Below are 9975 nucleotides of genomic sequence, written 5' to 3'. Positions count from 1 at the left end.
ATCTTTTCTGTGGGGTGCACAGTTCTTGCTCATGCTGAGCATGCACAGTGCTGCAGCAGGCACGGTGCTTTCTGAAATGCTGGGGAGCAAACTGATCTAAATGCCAGCAACCCACGTAGCTGCCAGAGCACTCTCTGTGCCCCAGAACCATCCCAACAAGGGCAGCTGCACAAGAGTGTCACCGGCTCCATGAAATACTCTAACAGGTCAGTATTTGAAAATTATTATTAAAAATATTTCTTTAGGAGTTAAGGGAAGGCAAATCTCTTTCCAAGGGTGAAAAACCAGTGTATAGATAGCTTAAGGCCTGATGGTGAAGTTGTTCTGGTGATTATTTTCCTTCTGCATAAATATGATGGCCACCAGTATTTTTTTTTCTGACAACTGCACAAACTGAAATTTACTGGCCCCTATTTGGGTTATGTTGCCACTCCCCTGATAGTACTCTGCATAAACATCTGGTCAGTGACTCATGAAAGATGTACTCTAGAATCCTCTTCATCTTGTTGAACATCTGTCTTAGATACGACCATCTTACTGCTGCATTAAGTTCCCCATTCCAAACATAACCATATTTCACACATATTTTGCCTTTTGAAAAGTGTGTGATGTCTTCAGAACTAGTAAATTGAGAAATTGAAGTGGATCCAGCAAAGGAGTTTTTTAAAACAAATTCTTTAAAAGATAACCTCTATTTTTTGGTATATAGTGCAATTTAATGGTGGGTTATATTTAAATAATGAACATCTTTGTTAAAGATTCAGTAGTCCTATCTTTTTAACCAAAGTACATTTTCTGTATGGCAGTGTTCCTCAATCTTCTTTCCACCATTATTGCAAGTAAAAATGTTAAGGGGATGATGAGTGATGATGCAATTTATTTAAGTTCCAATACGTTGACAGAAAGGCTGTAGAGGTATGTGTGAAATAGAGGACAAAGGTTTTCTGGAACTCCTCTGACCATTAAAACAATCTGTATAGCTCATTCATCCAAAGCAAAATTTCGGCATTACTTTTCAAAAGCATCTGTTAACATAGCTGTGCGTGAGCACAAATTAGATCCCAACCACTATATTTAGATATTCCTCTGAATCAGTGTATGATTAACAGCCATTGTTTTATTACCTCAGTTTTTAAAACAACGGAACAATATGTAAAAAAGATAACACAACTTGTACTTTTTTTCAAGACCATGTATGAGATTTTAATATAAGATTATATAACTAAGTTTTATTAAAGTGGTGAACAGTATTGTAGAAGCTGGTAATGTGGAGTGGATGATGCCAGGTATTGCAGAAAGAGGGTCAAGTCTCCTGCAGAGAGTAGCTGAATGCTACCCTGGGGACCTCGGTTTTTCAGTCTGCTGCTGGCACAAATTTCTAGTGCGATGCCTGGCAAATTGCTGACTCCCATTTTCAGAGAACAACTTGCTTTGCTTTTTTTTTTTTTTTTCGATTTCTGAGTGAATGAAATGAGACCTACAGTCTGCTTTGAAAAAATGCAGAGCAGTTACAGCTACAAATTTTCAGTAGCCATATAGAAAGTGTGCAAAGCTGCTGCTTAAAAAAACTGCTGAGTTGATCTTCGGACACAAAGTCTGCCCTGACTAAATTTCGATTTCCTGTTCCAAACCATGGTTTTCCAGAAAACAGACTTAGCCAGGCTGCTTTAACATTTAAAAACACCAACAGTCTTCCTCCTGGCTAAGACGCCGTCAAAAGCAGTATCTTAAAAATGCTTTTGAAACACATATCCTACTACCAGTCCAATCCACTGTACCCAAACTCTACCTCAAGTGTCCTGGTAACAAAAGAGAAAAGTAGAATATATACAAGTCAACAGAGGAAGTTAGAACCAGCACAAAGTTCTTGTAAATGAAATTTTGTTGTCAGAAGTAGGGGAGCAGATGAGTGAAAATGTTACAATTTCTTGTCAGAGAAGTATTTTTTTGCTACAGAAACACACATATTTTAAGTACATTTCCGACACTTCCAAATGGCATTCCTTTCTTTTGGACACCCTAGCAAATAGATAAAAATCTTCATGGCAATTTGAAGATGACAATTTATGAATGAAATAATTTCATCCACTGTTTACAGACTTTTTATCATGTAAATGTTATCACTGACATTATCACAGACATATCAGTAGTAATTGACCTAGACACAGCAGCTAACACTCTCGTCAACATCGGCTCCCTATCAACAAAATTAGAAAACCTGACTTTACTCTGGAAAGAGAAGATAAAACAAAGGGCGTGGTGGAATGTGCTTCTTGCTTGAGGATGTATTAGTTAGACTTCAATGCTCCTGCTAGCAAGTCTGTCTTGGGTAAATAAACCTATTTTACTAGAAAATGCTAAAAGCGCTTTATAATTCTGCTGACCTAATTATATTATTTTAACTTTTAGACTATGACAAAATTTCAACAAAGTTGTTTTAGAAAAACATCAACAGAGAGTTAATGCATGCCTTAAGTTAGACTTGCCTTATCAGCACTAAAATGACAATGAAGATAATTTAATAGATTTGTCTCTCACTAAACTCTCCATAGGGTTTTCTCCCCTCCTAAAGCTTTTAGAAAGGCCTTTTTACTCTTTTATATTTTCTGTATAAAATTCAGCTGTTAGATAAGGGTGCCCTCTTATGGAGTCTGTGGGCACAAAGTCTTGTTAAAGTTTTCAAGATGGTTTTTATGGGCTTAGTAGACATGGTTTTCTTTACAAATCAACATAGTGGCCAGTCAATAAACTACAGTAGGTGGACAAGTAATAACACATGTAATTTAGAAAGTAGAGACTTTATTTGAAATAAGCACTTTGTTTCTTCATGATATGCTCCTATGAAAATCTTTTTCTTCAGGGCAGTTTTGCCTTTGACTTCAACAGCTGAATTTCTCTTTCAATCACAGAAAGAAATTGTGCAAGTACAATTAAAACTGGAGGAGAGAAAAATTAATCAACCTGGGGGGAAAAAAGACTTAAGAAATGTGAATAGCTGCAGAAAGGCTTGATTTAAATAAATAAATTTTCGAAAGCACCTAATCTCTGCCCACATTCATTTTCAAGATTAAATTAATAATGATTATTTAGAATTTAAGTCAGAATACAGGTACACATTTCATATATGTAGAGTAGGTCAAACTTTATTGGTATTACTGGTTTTGTGTTGGAAACTGAAATTAATTGTTTCTGACTGTTGACAGGCATTGAGGAGGTTGCTGATACTGGTTTACTGCAGAGACACCAGTGAAGCAGCTCCTGAGACAGCAATATTTCATGACTGACAGAAACAAGGATTGCTGGAGAAGAAAACAGGAGCATTTTAATTTCACGTATATCCAATCCTTGAGAGGAAACAGTCACATTGATACAAGCATTGTGACTTTAACATGGCCCAATGCCAAGCTGGAAATATGATGCAAGAGGCTAGACTTTCTGAAGCCAATTATCGACCGTCTCCTCACTAATCATGTCCATGAATGAAAAGTTAGCACAGTAATGCATTATACAGTATAATATTATTTGCCAGGAAGCGTGGGCAGAGGGTAAGTCTGTTCTGTTCTTAAGGATGATCTGTTTAAGTAGGAAAGTAGATAAGGAACCAAAGGACTAAATGGGTCAAAAATTCTTTCTGAGCTTTTGAAGAAAAGATGCTGGTAACAAACCGTAGCAATTTCCATTCCATTAATACTTCCATTTGGCTCACTTATATCAAGACAGGTACTAGAAATTTTTCTTCCAACATGTTTATATTCAGCACACTTGTATCCGTGCTTTGCTTCTCTCACCGGAAGTAAGCTGCACTTTGCCATACGTACAGGATTAATGAGATTATAAATAGGACCATCACTGTGTTTCTTCAGGTGGCAATGCAGCTCTTAAGAAATGTGCTGATTACGAAGCTATATCCAGTTTGAACACTGAGTGGTGCTATGATATTAACTATTGCAATTCACTAGCTCTCCCTTGGAAACAGGTTGTACCATCCGATAAACCCCATCACTTTTCACTTATTAATTAGCAATTACACTTATGATCCTATTACTTGTATTAAGTAGTAATAATTGCTTTATTATTATTATGGGGCATGACTAAGACTTTAAAAACAGAGACCAAATTAAGTAAATTAGCCGTAGTCTGTACTCATTGTCTGTGTGACCAGCACTGAGTAATCACAGCCTAGTAATGAATCCAGATCCCACTGCAGTAAATGTTGTTATGTAAACAGAAGAAAAATGCCACAGCTGTGTGGGGATGCTTTTGAATGACTTATGTCAATTTAATGTAACAAGTTACTTATTTAATTTAGCATTCTGTGTCATAGGAAATCTATCAGTTGTATAATGCACAGTAATTTTTAAAAGCACTGCCATTGTTAGCCAACTATATAATCATCATTACCTGGAATATTGCACACCCATCTTGTCCCTAAGACAAACATGACTATTCTAGTAACACTGGATACTGAAATATTACAGATTTCAACAAGGCATTCAGAAAGCAGATGTACATCAGCACCAAAATGTCAAAATGATAAGGAAAAGAAAAAAATTGGAAACAGCTTAAAAGAACATAGTAAAAAGGGGAAAAAAAACTTTATTTGGGTTGTCAGAAGAAAAAATAAAAAGTTCTCCCTCCTCATGTGATCTCTTCCAGTTTCAACTTTAAATGCATGCAGAAATCTAAAGGGTTTAATTTGCAGTCACCAAAGTCATGTAACACTGTCTCCTGTGCTAAATTACAGCTTCTTAGAATATACGTTGTTTGGAGTAACCAGACTTAAGCTATCAAATACTGTTACTACACCGCAGGGAATAAGTGCCTCTTTTAATTTTTTAAAATTTATTTAAAATGAAAAGAAAACCAGACACAATCAAGCAGCTGGTTTCCGGCAGTCACAGAGGACAGCCTGGGTAGTGTTTTATGCAGGCTCCATGTGGCTGGGGGCTGGTGCCAAACCTGACCCAACTTGGGGAAACGACCAAGTGTGCTACAGAAATATGTGACCCTGCTACCTGTGCAAAAATTATAGAAGTGAAGAGGAAAATGTCCTCTTGGCACCAATTCCTCCCTGCTGTGGTATCCTGGTGCTGCATCAGGAAAAATGACAGATTTGGGGCAAGCAAATGTGAGCACAGAAGACATCACATGGGAGCATTTTCAAATTTATGCTTGTGAATTTTATGAATGTATTTTTTCATAGTTCTAAAGAAGGTGTGAGAGGTGATTTATTTGTAAAGATGAAGAAAACAATTGCTATTACTTAGATTAGTATTCTGTTGTGACAGGTATAGGCTGAGTTTTCATACTGACATCAAAACTATCCTATGTTGTCCTTCCCTGCTCTGAAGCAGCAGGGAATTCAAGGTATTTCCAGTGATTTTTTTCATGGTCTTATGCTATGACCACAGACAAAAACTACAGATGTGGCTAATTTATACAGCCTTCTAGATCCACTGAGGTTCTAAGAACATCAGCGTGGGGAATCGGTGCAGACAATGTGCCCAGGCCACAGCAGGAGGCCTTCAGGAATATGAAGCCCTGATGGTGAAAGCACTGTGCAGCCTAGGCGGGCTCGCATTTTAACAGGGGCTAAGCATTTTAACTCACGCTTAGCTGTGGTTTTGGTTGCAGCTAGCTCTCCATAATGCTTTTAGATACACACTGTAAGAAATGAGGCTCTACAGCTCTAATGCTTAGTGCTCTTCAGGTGCCTGTTTTCCCTTAAAATCCGTTCAGAACCATTGTCTGTTGTGCACACCCAGAAGCATGGAGAACATTTTTATTGTCTAAGTACGACCCAACAACTCTGAGGCGCTTCCTTTAGCAAACTACCACATAAAACCCCCTTCCCGCACTGAGCTGCAGAGTAGCTTATTTTTCATTGCATGCTTTCCAAGAGACCTTCAAAAGGTATTACAATTAGCCATCAGTAGAAAAAACGCGCCTCTATTTTTTTAAAAGCGCATTAGGCAAACCTCTAATGTCACGGCCTTGGACTGCGGCCCAGGGACACCAAGGAACGGCTCCCACCAAGAAACCCCTTTAGCATCCCACGGGAGCGAAGAGCAGCAAGAGGCAGCGGCCGCGCACGACCCGCGCGCCGCCGCCACCTGCGGGCAGAGCCGCGCCCCCCGGGCCCCGCCGCCTGCGCCCCCCGGCGTCGCCACCCGCCCCCGCCCCGCGGCGGTCGGGCCCCCGCTCCGGCTCGCCGAGGGGCTGCCCGGCGTGGCCGGCGGCAGCGGGATGGCTGCCCGGAGGAACCGCGCTGTCCCGCCGGAGAGTTTCGAGGTGGCCGGCAGCGGCAGCCCCAACGGCGCCGCCGGGCCACCGCCGCTCCCGCGGGGACCCCTGCGCGCTCCCGCCGCTCCGCCCTGACGGCCGGGCAGCCCCCGCCCCGCGGCTCCCCCCCGCCCGGGGGCTGCGCCACGGCCCGGCCGCGCCCTCCGGCCCCGCCCGGCCCGCGGCCTCCGCGAGGGGGCGCTGCGGTGGCGGGCACGGCCGCTCCGCTCTCGGGGCCGGGCGAGGCTGGCGGGGGGCGGTGGCTGCGGCGGGGCGGGGCGGGGCGGGGCGGGGGAGCCGGGGAGCCGAGCCGAGCCGAGCCGAGGGGAGCCGAGCCGAGGAGACGGTCCCAGCGGCTGGGAGGCGGCGGCCGCCCTACAGCGCGGAGCCAACCCCTACCTGTGGCATGGGCGAAGTGAGTATTTTCCGTCCTGGGTTTTGCCTGTGGGGTTTGCCCAGACTTTGCTCTCAGCTGCCGCTGGCGAGCCCCGCTGCCCCCTCCTCGCCTGGCCTCGCCCAGGAGCACGGCTGGAGCGCTGGGTAGCAGTAGGTAGGGTGTGCGGCGGATCCCCTTGTCTTTCTGGTGCTTCTCTCGTCCCCATCACCGCGGCATCTGGCTTTTGCTTTTTTTTTTTTGCTTTTTTTTTTTCTTTTCTTCTTTTTTTTGCTTTTTTTTTTTTATTTTATTTTTTTATTTTATTAACTGGCATTAGCATTTGGGGAGCTGGTTTATCAGCAAGTCTCAGGTTCTCGTAGTCTCCAGCTTGTTAAATTCTCCCCCATACACCCATAAAGGAAAGAAAATTGCGCTCACACCGAGCTACATCTGAGGTCCCACTTGGTATCTCTGAGGCAACAAAGAAAACATATTCTTCTTCATTTGCCGTGAAAGAGAGTTGGCAGCCGTGGAGGTGGAGCAGGGTGAGATCTAGATGGAGGATTCTCCTCTGTGCCATCATGTCCCCTTGGTTGCTAAGCAGTGGTGACCACATCTGTAGAAAGATGGAAGAAGCACGCAGAGGAGAGAGAGCAACAGGAAAAGCTCAGAAGAACGTCATGTTCTCATCTCGGGCAGCCTTACCTGCTGGGTATTTGTGTAGAAAATAGAAACCCAACACATTAATCGTTCTTATGCACCTTGTTACCTTAACTCTAAACTTCTCGCATCCCATCTTGTACTCCAGGTAGAGCAAAGTTACTTTGTTTTTCCAAATTGGTTTGTCATGACTTATGCAAAGAGTAGTTATTTAGAAAAGTGCACTTTGTGCTCTCCATGTGAGTGGTACTGCTTCAACCTGAAAAAATTTTGGAAAACGAATGATGGGAGCAACCCTTATACAAAAGTACATGGTTGCTTTATGAAAAGTCATGCAGTGGGAAGTTTTTCATCAAGAAAATTAATTTCAGTACACTTTCATCCTACTTATGTAAATTCAGATTTTGCCATTTAACTTGAGGATTCCAATGTATATAATGGTTCATTACCAAAATATCTCATTGTTTCTGAAATATATTTAAAAGACTTCTAGTTTCAGTGGGATAAAAGAAACAAAATTAAGTAGTGGAAGGGAAAATTTGATTTTTTTTTTTTTTCCCTCCCCCAGTTGAACTTGTTTTAGAGCAAATATATGTGTGAGAGTTAGCAACAAAAAAAACCCCAAGACCTTAGTATTTTGTAAGATGAGTTACTGTAATGACGTGTTTACCATTTGATGCATAGCACCACAGCACTATTAAGGTGTGAATTCTCATGTGAAATGAAAGGCAGTTCTGACACTGCCATTTTCATGTCAATAGTGTGTGTGTGGAGAAACATCTTCTAGCTTCTAAGTGGACCAAAAATCTTTTTATTAGAATCCAACCAGTTGCTGCATCGTTGTTGTTGTTTGCCAAATGCAGCTTGTTGCAGGCAAATGGGAAGAATCCATCCTGTATGTTGGCTCTGATCTCTCTCTCTGAGAAACACAGCGGCTCCTTGGCCAGCCCTGATGAAAAAGGGTGTGTCGGTGTGGGAAGGCAGAGCTCTGCTGTATGCATCACACTCAGGTTTGGGGCAGTCAGAGGTGTGCACAGGGTGCTGCAAGATTTGCCAAGGGCCAGGTTTGCCATTAGCCAGTCCAAGGGTTTTAATGTTATCTTCACCCACACTCCATCCCTTCACCTGTCTGTGTTAGGGATTCAGGAGGATAGTTTCATCTAGGCTCTTGGTTTTTGCTTCTTTCTTACATGTTTTTAAAAATGCTGTGTTTTTTAAATGGTCTTCTAAAGGTGTGTTTAGCTAAAGTTTATACCAAATACCTAGGCTTTTAAGTAGATTTTGTTAATCTAAGGTTTTATTACCAGCAGTACAATATTAATATGGACAGTTTTTACCTTCAATATTTTATTTTAAAATTTGTTTCTCTTGTTTGAGGCAGAGATGAAGCTTTGAGGTAATGCTTGTAAATACTTTGGTTTTTCTTCATATAAGCAAAGCTAAATTATTGTTAATACATACTTACTACTAACAAGCAGTGATAGCATGTAAAAGACATTCTACCTTATTACAGGCCAAGGAAACATACTATCGCTGGATCCAATCCTTTAAGCACATATGTTCACATTTAATTTTTTTGTAGGGACACTAAGTTGGATGCCTTCTACAGTGTGTCCTTTGGGACTGCATATATGCATACAATCCAGAACATATATAGAGAAAACTGGTATAATTTAATCTTCAGAAGGATTTTTCCCTCCTGTTGAAATAAATTGTAAACTCAGCTCAGGACAAAGATGTATTTATCAATAATAATTACAGATGTCATGCTCCTTAGAGAGAGTTGAGTCATTCTCAACTTGTGTGGTGGTGCTGGCTGAAGCACATTGGTCTGTTACCAGGGGAGATTTCCCATCAATTGTCCTGTTCCTCTTGTTAAGGTTTTTGTCACCATCAGCTAGTTGATTTCCAGATAGGAGATTAAACTCTTTCTCACATTTCTAAACACAAGTTTGCATTTTTCCCCTGCAATGTAATAAGTTCACTATAGTTTTCTTAAAGTCTTGGAAGAAATCCACTGTAGAAATTCAGTAGCAGAGCAGAATTTTAGAAGAAAAATTAAACTGTCTTGCATGCAGTTGTTGCATACTAGAAAAAAACCCAGCACAACAGAAATTTAAATATATTTTCATGTGTGAGCAGGTGAGTTTAATAGTTATTTCCACAGAAGTTCTGTCAAGTTCTCTGTCAAGCTTGGATTCTTTGAAAGTCACACCATGAAATTTTCTTGTCTGGAATTCAGTAAGTTAAGTAAGGCAAAACAACAGTGCTCCAGCAAGCCTCTTTGAGAATATGCACTTTTGTGATATATTTGTGGCAGATATTAAATGCGAAACCCCCTTGTATCTACACATTTAGTTGATCCTCTTGGGTTATTTATTCTGTTGACAAGATTATTGACATATAGATCTAGTTTATTTTTCTTTTAGCCTGAAATGGTATCTGTCTCAGATGATGCATTTGCAGAATCATTATCCAATGTTTTCCTGAACTTTTGAATGTAAAATTCTTGTTTAAAATTGCCATATTTTAGACAGAGTGGCCTGAGTAGCCAGGAGACATAGTGTCCCTCTGTGCCCTTGCAGCCTTACCTGCTCCTGCAGACAGGCTGGAGCACATATTCTCTAGCGGCTGTTCCTTCCATCTAGGGGCCAGCA

At 41.3% G+C, this 9975-nt stretch overlaps 1 protein-coding gene across 3 annotated transcripts in view; it reads left to right on the top strand.

The window, feature by feature from the left end:
- The first annotated feature begins 6607 nt into the window (after positions 1–6607).
- The window catches only part of LOC141925235 (sodium channel protein type 2 subunit alpha-like), a 78567-nt gene continuing 75199 nt past the window's right edge, over positions 6608–9975 (top strand). For 2 of the 3 annotated variants that reach the window (XM_074829017.1, XM_074829016.1), the window contains exon 1: positions 6613–6697. The gene's annotated coding sequence lies outside the window, so the exon portion shown is untranslated. Of the gene's footprint in view, positions 6698–9975 lie in introns of all 3 variants that reach the window. The other variant, XM_074829018.1, reaches the window with a different exon arrangement.

Source organism: Strix aluco, chromosome 6 (assembly GCF_031877795.1).
Source record: "Strix aluco isolate bStrAlu1 chromosome 6, bStrAlu1.hap1, whole genome shotgun sequence".
NCBI classification, from domain to species: Eukaryota; Metazoa; Chordata; class Aves; order Strigiformes; family Strigidae; genus Strix; species Strix aluco.
Note: the sequence above shows the minus strand (reverse complement) of the source record. Positions and strands in the feature narration are given on the sequence as shown.